Source organism: Canis lupus, chromosome 5, assembly GCF_011100685.1.
Source record: "Canis lupus familiaris isolate Mischka breed German Shepherd chromosome 5, alternate assembly UU_Cfam_GSD_1.0, whole genome shotgun sequence".
Taxonomy (NCBI): Eukaryota; Metazoa; Chordata; class Mammalia; order Carnivora; family Canidae; genus Canis; species Canis lupus.
Window position 1 is genome coordinate 8,639,243 of NC_049226.1, and position 15,095 is coordinate 8,654,337.

Below are 15,095 nucleotides of genomic sequence, written 5' to 3' on the forward strand. Positions count from 1 at the left end.
TTTGGCTTTGTTTAGTCTTGGAAATACAGAGAACAATGGCCTAATGAAAACAGCTTCTGTGGATGCTGCTGCCCTTGATCCTGTCAGCTTTCTCGTCTGATCTCTGTCTCTATTGCTCAGTTGTTCTATCCTCATCAGTATATTCAGACTGTACTCTCAGATGTTGCTAGTGATCTTAACAGTCATCTCCAATTATTTTGCTTAGTTCCAGTTCTCTTTTATTTCTTTGGAGAGTGTTTGCTAATTTGTTCAGTAAATATTTATTGAACACTGTTAACCTTAAAAAATAAAACTCAGTTCTTTTGCCAGCAAAAATGTGTTTATTTGGGAATAGCAGGGGATTGCAACTTGGAACATGCCGGTTATAGCAAAATGATGGACAAGTACAGAGATCAAAGGAGAAGAATGTTCTTTTATAAAGAAAAGGAGGAAGTTAGGAGGGGTTGTTATAAGCAAAAAGTTTATTGGGAGTAAACTGGGAATTTGAAGTATTGTGGATTTTCATTGGCTGAGTTGTGAAAGTCTTCATTGGCTAGGTTGTTGCTAGGTACATAGGTACCTACCTTCCTTTTTCTGGGGTAGTCAAATAAAGGCTTCTTGTTGGGAAGGCAAGGCACATCTCCTCTTTATTAGGGATTTACAATTGACAATGAGTTATAGGACATGAGACCTCCCGTTTCTGGCCTCTCTGCTCCATTTTAAAAGAGGTATCTTCGTTAGGTTTCACAATACTGATTGTGTATTAACTGTGGTAGGTACGGTGCTATGTGTTAGTGACTTGGTGATGAATAAAAAGACATCATCCCCTCCTTATGAAGCTTCCAGTTGGATAGGAGAAAATGACAGCTATCAAACAATCACAAATTATTGTAAAATTACGATTTTGTTCAGTGCTAAGGAGAGGCGAATGGCCTAATTAAAACATCTAATAACAGAGAGATTTAACATGGTTCCACTGAGCAAAGAGCTAAAGGATGAGTAGGGGAAATATTCTGTGTGGGGGGAGAGATAGGGAGTGAAAAGAGATTTCTAGTGAGAAGGAAAAGCATATGCAAAGGCCTATTGGAGATGGAAGCTTGGAAGATTCAAGACCAGCAAAGAGAAAAAGGGTAAAGATGAAACTGGAGAGGTAGGCAAGGGCCAGATTATGTAGGTCACGTAAGCCAAGACAAAAAAATTTCATCTTTATTCCAAGAACTATGGAAACTCACTGAAGTGAAGTTTGGGATGTGTTACGTAACATACTCACGTGTGTATTTGAAATATTTCTTGGCTGCATTGAGGAGAATGCATTTGAGAGGGACAAGATTATGTGAAGTCCAAATGGGAAGCAGTTGAAGTATTCCCGGCAAAGATGGTGGTGGGTTAAGCTATGATGGTAATAGCCAAAGATAGCAAGAAGAGGACAGACAGAGATATTCAGGGGATAAAACCATAATGACTTGACCATGAATTGGCTGGGGTTCATTTATGAAAAATAGGTAATGGATTATTTGTAGCTTTCTAGGTTTGGCTACTGGATGCCATGTCCTGAGATAGGGAATACTGGAAAAAGACCATATTTTGAGGGGCAGAATTAGATTTGGGGCATGGTGAATTTGAGATACCCCTGAGACATCCAGGTGGAGGTAAAACTAGGCAGTTGGAAATCTGAGTGTGGAGGTTAGATGCAAGGTGATATTTGCGTGTGGGTGGATACTTATTTAAGTAATGGGTGAGAATGAGATCTTCCAGGACACAGTATAAAATGAAAAGAGAAGACAGGCTACGCTCTTCTTGAAACTCGTCTCATAACCCTGCAATCATGACCTTGAGTGAAATCAAGAGTCAGACACTTAACCGATTGAGCCACCCAGGTTCCCCTGAGAGCTTAATAGTTTTATTGCTTCCACTACTCATTTTACATAAGATAATTTCAAAATATTTATTTTCAATTATTACCTCTTTCCTGGTTTCTAAAATTTATCTTAGCTGTATACTAAGATTTGTATATGAATATCTTTTTGTCTTCCCAAATACAGCATATCTAAAATGCTATTCATTGTTTCCCTATGGATTCACCCATAAGATAGCCAATATTCCTTTCAGTAGTATTATCATTTCTCCAGAAATGATCTTTTTTTTTCTTTGGGTTTGTGAGCTTTTCCACTCTGGTTTGTTGGGAATGAGTATGGTGCTTTTGTATGGTGCTTCCGGCCTTGTGCAGCTTCTTCACATGTGCCAGTCAGTATGCAGGTCCCTCCTCTGTGAGCTGTAGCCACCTGGTCTTCCCAGATTCAGTTTTGTCTCTTTGACTCAGGCACACTTCTATAACCTGCAAAATCTTCAGGTATCAGTTGGGACAGTCAGACGGCTCACCTCCTTTGTTTTCTGTGCCTCAGGAATCACTGACCTACATTGCCCCAATCCAATGCCTCAAGAACCATGTACTGTAATCTAGTCATTTTTTAAGTGGCTTTAAGCAGGAGGGTAAATCTGTTAAATTATCTTGACCAACATTACAAGAACTGTGTAAATACAATTTAATAGGATGAGAAGTCAGCAGGTGAGTCAGATAACATCCAGTTCACACTGGACAGCTCAGGTCTCCTGGTAACTTGGTGTCCCATGGAAAAGTAGTTTCTGTTGAGGCCTAGTAGCAGGCCAAGAGCTATTCTCAAAAGGAGAGCAGTTATCTGTAGAGGATGGCAGGGCCTTGCCCCAAAATTCTACAGGCCTGTGCCACAATTGACCTGTAAGTGCCTGGCAGGGGCTCTAAACAGCATACCTGTCTGCCACTGACACTATGCACCATCGGATGTGCTGGATCATATGGTCCAGGGGCAGAGCCACTTGTGAAGCTGCTTGGGCCTATTGCAGAGCCTTCTCTTTTCTGGGCCTTACCCAAAACTAGCAGCTGTTTTGGTCACTCAGCAAATGGGCCAGAGTAGCACATCCAAATAAGGAATACGTTGCCCCCAACATCTGATGAAACAACGAACTTACCGTTTGCCTTAGAAGGGATATCTCAACATGCCTCATATCACAGAACCCTTAGAAATTTCACTGAGGTAGAAGGCCCCTGGATTTTTATTGGATTCATTCCTTCTGACATGCAAATGTTTTACCAGTATGTCGGAGCGCTTGCTACTTCTTGCTCTGTAGGTCCAGACTGTTGGGATTATGTCATCATTATAATAGGACCAGTGTGATATCCTGTGGAAGGGAAAGGCAATGAAGGGCAATGAAGATCCCCTCTGAACTAAATTGCCATAGGGCTGGAGAGTTGTTTGTCCATGAGGTAGGACAGTAAAGATATATTTCTGGCCTTGCTGGTTGAAATCAAACTGCTTCTGGTGAGTGCATGGACAGCTATAGAGAAAAAACAACAACAACAACAACAACATTTGCCAGATCAGTAGCTGTACCAGGGGACGTATTAATTTGCTCAGGCAACCACACCACATCTGTTAGGGCTGCTGCAGTTGGAGTCACCGCCCACTGCTATTGTCTGAGTCCATCTGTCTTCTGCACCAGGCCAGTTAGGAGAGCTGAATAGGGATGTGGTGGGAATCATTGTCTCTGCCTCCATTGTATCGTTGATGTTGGCACTAATCTCTGTAGTCCCTCCTAAGAATTGCTTTGGGTTCACCATTTTCCTAGGTAGAGGCATTTCTAATGGCTTCTGTTTGACCTTGCCTGCCATAATAGCTCCCACACCACAGTCAGGGAACCAATGAGGGGCTTCTGCATTTTGGAATTGGAAAAGGAAACACAGACCCACTGGACCCACTGGGCCCACTATGAGATGGACCTGAGCTAAAACTCCATTGATCACCTGACCTAAGCCCCTACTCTGTGGGCCACAGTGATGTTTTGGGTTTCCTGGAATTACTGTCAATTCAGAGCTAGTTTCTAGTAGTCCTGAAAGGTTTGATTATTTCCTTGTCCCCAGTGCACAGTTCCCCAGGTAGAAGGCCATAGGGCCCTTTAGGCCAGGCTGGCAGGAATGACAGGATGCATTTTCAATAGTGTGCTTCAAGGAGACCTTCCCTTCATCCAAGGGATTCTGGGTCTGTAAACTTGCTCAAGTCAATGAATTGATTGAAGTGGCCATGGCTCTCTCTTTCCATGATTCAAGTTAGACTTTTGATCGCTGATGTAGAACTTTCTTGCTGGTACAGATCAAGTAAGAATTCGTTAGACTTCCTCTCTATTTCACCTGTAGGAATGCTAGGATGAGCTAGCCAATGCCGTAAGTCTGCATAGGTCGAACTGTCAGACTGCTGCCTGTTATAGTAACCAGGCCCACTATGCTTTTGGTGTTTGGGTGTCACCACATGGCTTCTGCCATCCTGGGGTCCATTTTTTTCCCAATGCATTTAGGTTTTCCAGTTGAGTGACTGCAGTTCCCACTGTAAGGTCTGGCCTATAGGAGAAGGGTGATCACAGAGCTCTTTAAGGATGCTGGGACTCCCCTCACAAATTTATTTGTCAAAGTATTGGTGAGGGGTATGTCTTCTGAATCACACACCCCTGCCCCCGCAACCCCAGGGTTAAGTAGGTCTTAAATGACAGTCCACTCTAACATTCTAGTTTCCCTAAACATTTTTTTTCCCTAAACGTTTTAATCTCTTCCTCTAACCACCTAACTCCCAGACTACAACATTAAGCCTCTATCCAAAACTGGTAAAAGACAGTGTGTGAAGGGACTACCTCCCCACCTCAAAGTCCCAGTCAGGGAATAGGGCAACATTTTCCTCTGCCACGCTGTCAAATTGCCACTCCTAGAGCCCAGCAGGGGCAAATGAGATATTTGTTCTCTTGCTGTTGTCTCCCCCACCCTTGACTGAGTGGAGGCCATTTATTTTTTCCTTTGAATCATGTATATTCTTCTATGGCAGAGACCTGGACATCATAGGTTTATGGGACAATTGCTCTAAACCATTGAAAGGATTTTCTCTGAGTTCTCCAGTTTTAGTTGTTGACTTGTTAAAGGAGGAGCTAATGAGAGTTGACAAATCCTTTTTCTTTTTTTTTTCTAGAACAATTATCTAGTTGTCTTCTCCATAATCTGTTTTTGAATGTCAATCATTGAGTATTATCTCCTCACTTTGTTCTACTCTCCTTGTGAAACAAATCCCAATTCACCCATGGACAATAAAGTTGGCTATTGCAGGAACCAAAAGTAAGGTAAATTTTATTCTTTTTTGTATTTTCTCCCAGTCTCAGAAGCCTCAGGACCTGTGTGCAGGATGTCAGTGGCTAGGCCATAGCTATCTACCTTAGCTCCTGTCAAGAAAGCTAAGCTTAAGAGGTCAGCTGAGAAGATGGCAGAGGAGGACCCTAAGGTTGCCTTGTCCCACCAGTATGGGTAAACATTCTCACCAGCATAAATCACTCAGAAAAATGATCCCAAGACTAAAACAAATTTCACAACTAAAATTAGAGTTAGCGACCACATCAAAGAAGATAAGGAAGGCAAAGACACAGTCTGGGAGTGAAATGGATTATACCATCCATGGTAGGGAAGGAGCCAGTAGCACAGAGAAGGGTGAAAGACAGACTTTCACACTGAGGAGCCCATGAGCAGGGAGGATGAATCCCCATAACATTTGCCTTTGAAAGCAAAAGGCACAAATTTTATGAGTTCTTTACAACCAGAAGGATTTCAAACCTGCAATTTGAAAAATTGGCAGGCTTAGCTCTGGGAGATCCCAGAGGGCTTTAGGAAATGGAATCCTCACCCTTAAAGAGACAACACAACAAACAGCCCATGCAGGTATGCTGTAGAACCAACATTTTGAAAAATGCTGGGGGCAGATGGGAGGGAGGGCGATTCTCTCATCTTGGAGCATGGCCCAGGAAGACAGGGATTATGAGGAGACCCCTCCAGGAACAAAGGAGCTAGCAGGCACCATTTTCCTCCCCTGCTGCCCGGCACAAACACATGCCATCTGCAGGAGCCAGCATGGCTGAGACACTACCTGTTTTGCTTACATCAACCCTGCCTCCTGCCCCCATGCTTCAGCAGATCTGCCTTGGGGAGTCATGCTTATCTCAGTCCTGGTGCTGTGGGCCCTCCCCTAGAAGACCCAGGCAAAACCTGCCAAAAACACAACTCCCAACCGTGTATTTTACAGGATCTCAAATCCAGCAGTGGTAGGGGCAGGTCTTGTTTCATAAACAGACCACTCACATCTTCTTAAAATGCACTCCACCCCTGCTGGGGACCAAAGAGAGCCTCTATAGACAATTGGACTAAAGAAGAAAGAGGCAAAACAGGCAACACACATAGGAGATACTCACAGAAACTCCAGGTCCTGAGGAACAGGGTACACTGCACTGCAGGGTACTACAGGACTTCTTAATAAGGCTGTTATCATTAAGGGCAAGAGAAGTAGCTGACTTCTTTTTTAAAAAAATATTTTATTTATTTATTCATGAGAGACACAGAAAGAGAGACAGAGACACAGATAGAGGGAGAAGCAGGATCCCCGTGGGGAGCCTGATGCAGGACTCAATCCCAGGACCCAGGGGACCATGACCTGAGCCAAAGGCAAATGCTTAACCACTAAGCTACCTGGTTGCCCGAGAAGTAGCTGACATCTAACACAGAGAAACAGGCAGAGAGAGCTAGACAAAATGAGACAGAGAAATATGTCCCAAATGAAAGAACAGGACCAAACCACAGCAAGAGACCTAAGTGAAATGGGTACAAGTAATATTCCTGATAAGATAATTTAAGGTAGGGATCCCTGGGTGGCTTAGTGGTTGAGCGTCTGCCTTCGGCCCAGGGCATGATTCTGGAGTCCCGGGATCAAGTCCCACATCGGGCTCCCTGCATGGAGCCTGCTTCTTCTCCTGCCTGTGTCTCTGCCCTCCCCTCTCTGTGTCTCATGAATAAATAAATAAAATCTTTTTTAAAAAAGATAATTTAAGGTAATGACTATAAAGATATTCACTGGACTGGAGAAGAGAGTGGAGGATATCAGTGAGACCCTTAACACAGAGATAAAAAAGAATCAATCAGAGATCAAGAACATCGTAAAGGAAATTTAAATTAAACCAGGTGGAATATATAGCAAGTTAAATGAAGCAGGGGAACAAATTAATTACCTGGAAGACAGAGTAATGGAAAGGAATCAAGCTGAGTGAAGGAGAGGAAAGGAAACTATGCACATTCAGAATACTCTTAGGGAACTCAGTGATTCCATACAGTGTAATAATATTTGTATTTTTGAGATCTCAGAAGAAGGAGAGAGAGAGAAAAGGGAGCAGAAAGTTTATTTGAAGAAATAAACTTCTCTAATCTGGGTAAGGCAACTGGTATCTAGATCCAGGAGGCACAGAGATTCCTCCCAGAAATTCAATCCCAGGAGGTACAAACCAAGACATATAGTAATTAAAATGAAGAAAATTAGTGGTAAGGAAAAAATTTAAAAGCAGCAAGAAAAAAGAAGACAGTTACATATAGGAGGCAAACCCCATTAGATTTTCAGTAGATTTTTTCAGCAGAAACTCTGCAAGGCTAAAGGAGTGGCAAGATACATTCAAAGTGCTAAAAGAGAAAAATCTGCAGCCAAGAATACTCTATCCAGCAAGGCTTATCCTTCAGAATAGAAAGAGAGATAAAAAGTTCCTCAGACAGGGATCCCTGGGTGGCGCAGCGGTTTGGCGCCTGCCTTTGGCCCAGGGCGCGCGATCCTGGAGACCCGGGATCGAATCCCACGTCGGGCTCCCGGTGCATGGAGCCTGCTTCTCCCTCTGCCTGTGTCTCTGCCTCTCTCTCTCTCTCTGTGACTATCATAAGTAAAAAAAAAAAAAAAAAAAAAGTTCCTCAGACAGACAAAAACTCAAGGAGTTCATGACTACTAAACTAGCCCTACGAGATATATTAAAAGGGACTCTTAGTGGAAAGGAAGACCATAAGTGAAAGTATGAAAAGAAAAAGACACAAAAGTAGTAAACCTAAGTACTTCTGTGAGTATCAGTCAAGGGATTTGTAAAATATAACACTGAATACTAAAATGTGGGAGGAGAGAAGTACAGAATGGGTTCATACTTAAGCGACCATCAACAATATACACTGCTATATGCAGAAGAGGTGATATACAAAACTAATGTGACCACAAATCAGAAACCAGTAATAGATATGCAAAGAATAAAGAGAAAGGAATCCAAGTATATCACTAAAGAAAGTGAACTTATCATGAGAGTAGAGAGCAAGGGGGAAAGGATTGGAGAAAATCTATGGAAACAACCGCAAAACAAATAACAAAATGGCAATAAATATATATCTATCAATAATTACTTTGAATGTTAATAGAGTAAAATGCTCCAATAAAAGACATAGGGTGGCAGAATGGATTAAAACAAACAAACAAAAAAAAAACAACAACAAAAAAACAAGGCCCAAGAGACTCACTTCAGGCCTCAAATAACCAACGCAACCTTGAAAAAGAAAACAGGGGCAGCCCTGGTGGCTCAGTGGTTTAGCACCACCTTCAGCCCAGGGCGTGATCCTAGAGACCCAGGATGGAGTCCCACGTCAGGCTCTATGCTCCTGCATAGAGCCTGCTTCTCCCTCTGCCTGTCTCTCTCTCTCTCTCAAATAAATAAATAAAATCTTAAAAAAAAAAAAACAACCCAAAACTGGAAGATCACAATTTCAGACTTCAGGTTCTATTACAAAGTGATAGTAATTAAAACAGTACAGCACTGGCATAAAAACAGACACTTATATAGATTAATGGAACAGAGCAGAAAACCCAGAAATAAACCCACAATTATATGGTCGAGTAAGGTTTGACAAAGGAAAAATGAATATACAGTGAGTAAAAAACAGTCTCTTGGGATGCCTGGGTGGCTTAATGTTTGAGCGTCTGCCTTCAGCTCAGGGCATGATACTAGGGTTCCAGGATCGAAGTCCCACATCGGGCTCCCCATAGGGAGCCTGCTTCTCCCTCTGCCTCTCTTTCTGTGTCTCTCATGAGTAAATAAATAAAATCTTTTAAAAATCTTTTTTTAAAAATCTCTTCAACAAATGGTGTTGGGAAAATTGGACCACTTCCTTATACCATATACAAAAGTAAACTCAAAATGGAAAAGACCGAAACATGAGACCTGAAACCATAGAAATCCTTGAAGAGAGCACAGGCAATACTTTCTCACAGCAACACTTTTGTAAGCATGTCTCCTGAAGCAAGAGAGATAAAAACAAAAATAAACTATTGGAACTACATCAAAATAAAATGTTTCTGTGCAGCGAAGGAAATAATTAAAAGGCAACCTACTGAATGGGAGAAGATATTTACAAATGATATGTCTGCTAAAGAGTTATTATCCAAAATAAAGAACTGATACAAGCCAATCCCCCAAAACCAAATATTCCTATTTTAAAATGGGCAAAAGGCATAAACAGACATTTCTCCAAGGAAGATATATAGATGACCAATGGACACATGAAAAGATGCTCAACATCACCCCTCATCACCCAATTAAAACTACAGTGAGATAATCACCTCATACCTGTCAGAATGGTTAAAATAAGCACAAGATACAAGTATTGGTGAGGAGGTGGAAAAAAAAGGAATCCTTTTCCACTGCTAGTGGAAATGCAAACTGTTGTAGAAGACAGTATGGAGGTTCCTCAAAATTTTAAAATAGAACTACTCTACAATCCAGTAATTGCACTACTGGGTATTTGCCCCCAAAATACAAAAAACACTAATTCAAAGGGATATATGCACCCCTATGTTTATTGCAAATTATGTACAACAGCCCAAGTGTGTGTCAACTGATGAATGGATAAACAAGATGAGGCATATATATGTAACGGTGTATTATTCAGTCATAGAAGATAACGAAATCTTGCCATTTGTGACAACATGAAAAGAACTGGAGAGTATAAAACAAAATAAGTCAGAGAAAGACAAGTACCATATGATCTCACTCTTGCAGAATTTAAGAAAACAAACATGCAAAGGAAAAAGAGAAACCAAGAAACAGATTCTTAACTAGAAATCCAGTGGATGATTACTACAGGGGAGGTGGTTGGGGTGATGGGTACAATAGGTGATGGGGATTACAGAGCATACTTACCATTGAAAAAAATGCAATGCAGTACAGTACAAAATAAGATAAAATATAAGGACACCTGGGTAGCTCAGCGGTTGAGCGTCTGCCTTCAGCCCAGGGCGTGATCCTGGGAGTCCCGGGATCGAGTCCCACATCGGGCTCCCCATAGGAAGTCTGCTTCTCTCTCTGCGTGTCTCTCATGAATAAATAAATAAAATTTTAATAAAATAAAATAAAATATAAAAGAAAATAAAAAAGAAAGCTAAGCTTAAGCCTAGAATGTCAATTCTATGCCTTATATTTTTCTCCTCAAATTAACAGTGAGAAATGATCAGAGCTCTTCTTCAGAAATCTAAATTTCCATAATGATATTTTACTATGAAAGCCGTTAGCCATCTGTTTCCTCGGTGCTGTATGCACGGCCCTCTCCCCTCTGCCTAGGTAACACCGTTTCTCAAACCTCAAAAACCACACAGAGAATCTTCTTTTCTCTCAGGTAAGTGGTCAGAAAAGGAACATGTTGATGTCTACCACTATCTCATCAGACCAGATTCTCGGCCCAGGGCTATTAAGGGGTTGTCCTCACCTGCTTTAGAACATAGCAGCGTCTAATCCAGATCTCGGTGTCTTTCTCTCACTCTTGGCTGCCCCGCCGCCCCAGGCCTGACCACTTCAGTGGCTTGATCCAGGAGTGATTTGAACATCTCCCTGGGCTTTGCATCTGCGCTCCCTGTAAACACTCCTTTATAGGGTTTCTTTTGCAAGTTTATTTGAGAGTGAGGGGGATTCGTATTATCATATTCACTTCTATGGCCGTTGCATGGAGTAGTTAATGCCCTACATGTTAGCTTCAGTTCCACTGGGACTCTTAGTCATCCTAATCTTACCACTTCCTGGAGTTCGTTGGCTGTATAGTTGACCCTTGAACAACATGTGTTTGAACTGCACTTACATACAGATTTTTTCAATAACTATAGGACTATGAATGTGTTTTGTATTCCTTATATTTCTTCTTTCTTTCTCTTTCTTTTCTTTCTTTCTTTCTTTCTTCTTTCTTTCTTTCTTTCTTTCTTTCTTTCTTTCTTTCTCTTTCTTTCTTTCTTTCTTTCTTTCAGATTTTATTTATTTATTCATGAGAGATACAGAGAGAGGCAGAGACACAGGCAGAGGGAGAAGCAGGCTCCCTGTGGGGAGCCCGATGCGGAACTCGATCCCAGGACCCCGGGATCACAACCTGAGCCAAAGGCAGACGCTCAACCACTGAGCTACCCAGGCGTTCCCCCTTATGTTTTTCTTAATAACATTTTCTTTTCTCTACCTTTATTGTCAGAATACAGTACATAATGCATATAACATGCAAAATGTATTAATCATTAATCATTAATACATTAATGTATTAATGTATTTATGTTATCAGTAAGGCTTTCAGTCCACAGTAGGCTATTCGTAGTTAAATTTTGGGAGAGTCAAGGTGATATGCATATTTCGGACTGCACAGGAGGTTAGTGCCCCTAACCTCCACATTGTTCAAGGATCAGCTTGAAGTGTAATGCTCAGCTGAGAAGATGCTGCTGTCATGGTTTGGGGCTCAGCTGAGGAACAGAGTAGGAGGGCTGCACTTCTGTACCATTCATTTATTCCAGTAATACCACACTAAAGAGTTGTATGAATGTTTCAAACTTTAGAATATTATATCAGAAGGATTGTTAATAAGAGAAACAAAAAAATCATAGTCATAAACATCTAGTGAACATTTTCTTGTAGTAAACACTATTCTACTGATCCAGTTACATGAATCATCAAATTTCATTGTCACAAAATCCCTGAGGTTAGTATAATTACTTTTTAAAATTAACTCAAAAAAAAATAAAAAAATAAAATTAATTCAATTATCAGTATTAATTTATACTATAATTAGTGTAATTATTTTTTAAAGATTTTATTTATTTATTTATTTATTTATTTATTTATTTATTTATTTATTATTTATAAGAGAAGGAGCACGAGCAGAGTGGCAGGGCAGAGGGAGAGGGAGAATCAGGCTTCCCGCTGAGTAGGGAGCCTGATAGGGGGCTCAGTCCCAAGACGCTGGGATCATGACCTGAACCAAAGGCAGACACTTAACTGACTGAGCCACCCAAGTGCCTCATTAGTGTAATTGCTTTTCTTGATAAGAAAATGGAGGCACAGTAAATTAGCCAACTTGGGCATGATTGCATCATTAGTAAGAGACAGACCTGGGATTTGAACCTAGGTGGTCTGAAGTGTAATGCTCAGCTGAGAAGATGCTGCTGTCATGGTTTGGGGCTCAGCTGAGGAACAGAGCAGGAGGCCTGCACTTCTGTACCATTCATTTATTCCTAGTAATACCACACTAAAGGGTTGTATGGATGTTTAAAATTTTAGAATGTTATATCAGAAGGATTGTTTAATAAGAGAAACCAAAGCTTTACACACAGGATGTGCCTATTCTCATGGTTTGAGGGATATAATAACACAAACACAAAGGAAAACCCATCATGAGTGGTGCCTTCATGGGCACAACCCAGTTCCTGGCTATGGTTGTCTATCTTCAAGTTCATGTCTGTCTTAAATCCTCCGTAGTATAAATCCCCACCTTGAGAACAGGTATCCTCAGGTGCCCTACTTCCTGCTCTCAGCAACAGACCCACGTTCTCCCCACTAGTATATATACTGACATATACTAATCCACAGATTGTTTCCAGAAAAGTGAATTAGTCAGACAGGCATAGGGATTATATTTAAAGAAAAGATCCTCTGCAACCTAGAGCAAAACAATAGGAACAATCTGTTCTGTGGTCCAGAGGTCTTTACCACTGCTGTGCCATTCAAAGGGGATTTGGATCCCTGTCCCCACAGAAACTGTCCTAGGTGATGTTGCTGCTCCCTCCCCTTTAAGATTGCTCATCACCATGAGGTGTATATATCCTCCTCACTCTTCTCAGTCATTCAGCAGGAAAACAATGGTATGCATGACCTGTGCACACACACACGTATACTCACACACACATGCATGTACCTACATGCACGCATATACAGATATGCAGAAAAATGAGGCCATGGATCCTATCTTTTTCAAACAACAGAGTCTCTGCTGATTGATTGCTGATCCATGGCTGCAAAGAGACCTCGCTGAATTCCTGAAACTATTTTTTGAACCACATTTTAAGACTAAATATTCTTAATATTCACTTTGAAAGAAGGAAGATAGCAAGATGGATCATTCTCATATCACAAATAGGAAAGGTAGATGTGGGAGCCACTCTTGTGACTCACAGTAGATACCAGACCATCCAAACTTTCTTATGAAACCCAAAGCTTCCAAAGGCAGCTGCTTTAAATTTATAAAGCCTGGCTGTCCAAAGAGTAAACATTTTTGATTCTTAAATGATCTCTGTGCCCTAAGGCAGAATGTCTTTTGTAATAATTTGTGGTCTACAAGTCCTGCCCTTGGCAGCCAGGGGACTCTGTCCCAGGACCCCGGGACCTAGAAACTATCCTTAATATCACCCTTGCTGCACTCTGGTGTCAGTGGGAAGAGGCATATTGGGGAGGGGTTTTTGTTTTTTGTTTTTTTTTGTTGTTGTTGTTTTAAGATTTTGTTTGTTTATTCATGAGAGACACAGAGAGGAAGGCAGAGACATTGGCAGAGGGAGATGCGTGACTCTATCCCAGGACTCTGGGATAAAGACCTGAGCCAAAGGCAGATGCTCAACCACTGAGCCACTCAGGTACCCTGAGGCGTGTTGTTAATTAGAAAAGTCAGGAAAGAACAGGCAGGGAGACAAAACAGAGGTTGCAGTAGTATCCTCAGCGAGACCCCAGAGGGCAGGCAGCACACAGCTTGCCATTACAGATGCTATAATTGCAGCATTTAAGAATTGTACCCCTTTGTGATCAGTCTTTCTCTGACTTGGATGCTCTCATGCAGTCTGTCACTCATTGTGGGAAGAGCTGAATTTTCTCTCTTCCAAAATAGGGAGATTTGAGAGACTCAGGGTCAGGCCTTTGGGAAAACAAAAGGGAAAGGTGAAATTGACTCAACATTCAAAATCCTGAAAGTTGGGTCTGACTCTGGGCTTGGTTTGGGGATAGAGTCCTTTCTAATAATTCTGAACCAGCCTCTTTATGCCTTCTGGAATAAACTACTTGTGCCTAGGAGTTTGGCATCTAGAAAGGCACTTGAAGATACCCAGAAAATCACCAAGAGAACAGTCTGGAGATGGGGGAAGAGATACAAGGAGAACATCCCCAGAACAATTCAGTTGAGAGCCTTTTAGGGATTTACACAATCCTTCAGATAGTTCTTCAGTTTTTGGTCATGCTGGTTTGTAGAACTCCACATCTCACCTTGTTGCAGTAAATCAGAACCCAGTTTCCTTGCTCACTCATCTGAGAGAAACCATTCTGTTCTGAACCTGAGTCCCTGACTTCAAAGGCCATTCTGGAAGACACTGTTCTTGATCTTGCAGCTTACTCCCAGACAAGACAAACCTAAGCCTCAGCGACCATTAAACATTAGCAGGCCCCTCCTACACTAGCCCCTCGGCCAGGTTTGTCTCCCTGCCACGGCAGGCAGACACGCAGCTGCTGCCCCTAGGCAATAACCCTCTTTGGACAGCTGACCTCTGAGGGTCGCCTGCTGGCTGAGTCATCTGCTACCTCCTCAGGCTAGGGGTGGGTGTGTGGCTCCTGAGATTCTCATACACCCAAACCTTCCATCATCTTACATCAGTTATGTTCTTGCACTTTGGCATGATGGGATCATAGAAGACTGAACATGCTTTTCAGTTTTGCTTCGGGAAATAGAAATAATGAATTTCATGCAGTTCTGTCCCATGACGGTGGGTCCAACTTTCCCCAGGGTAACTCTATAACAAATTTGTGGGAACCCAGGTAATTGTTCTCAGTCTCCCCTGTGCATTACACCTGGTTTTTCTTTAGTAGACAAGCACTGCAGAGGTTACAGCCAGGGGGCAGTACAACTCCCTGTCCCTGGGTTCCAGCCAGATTTG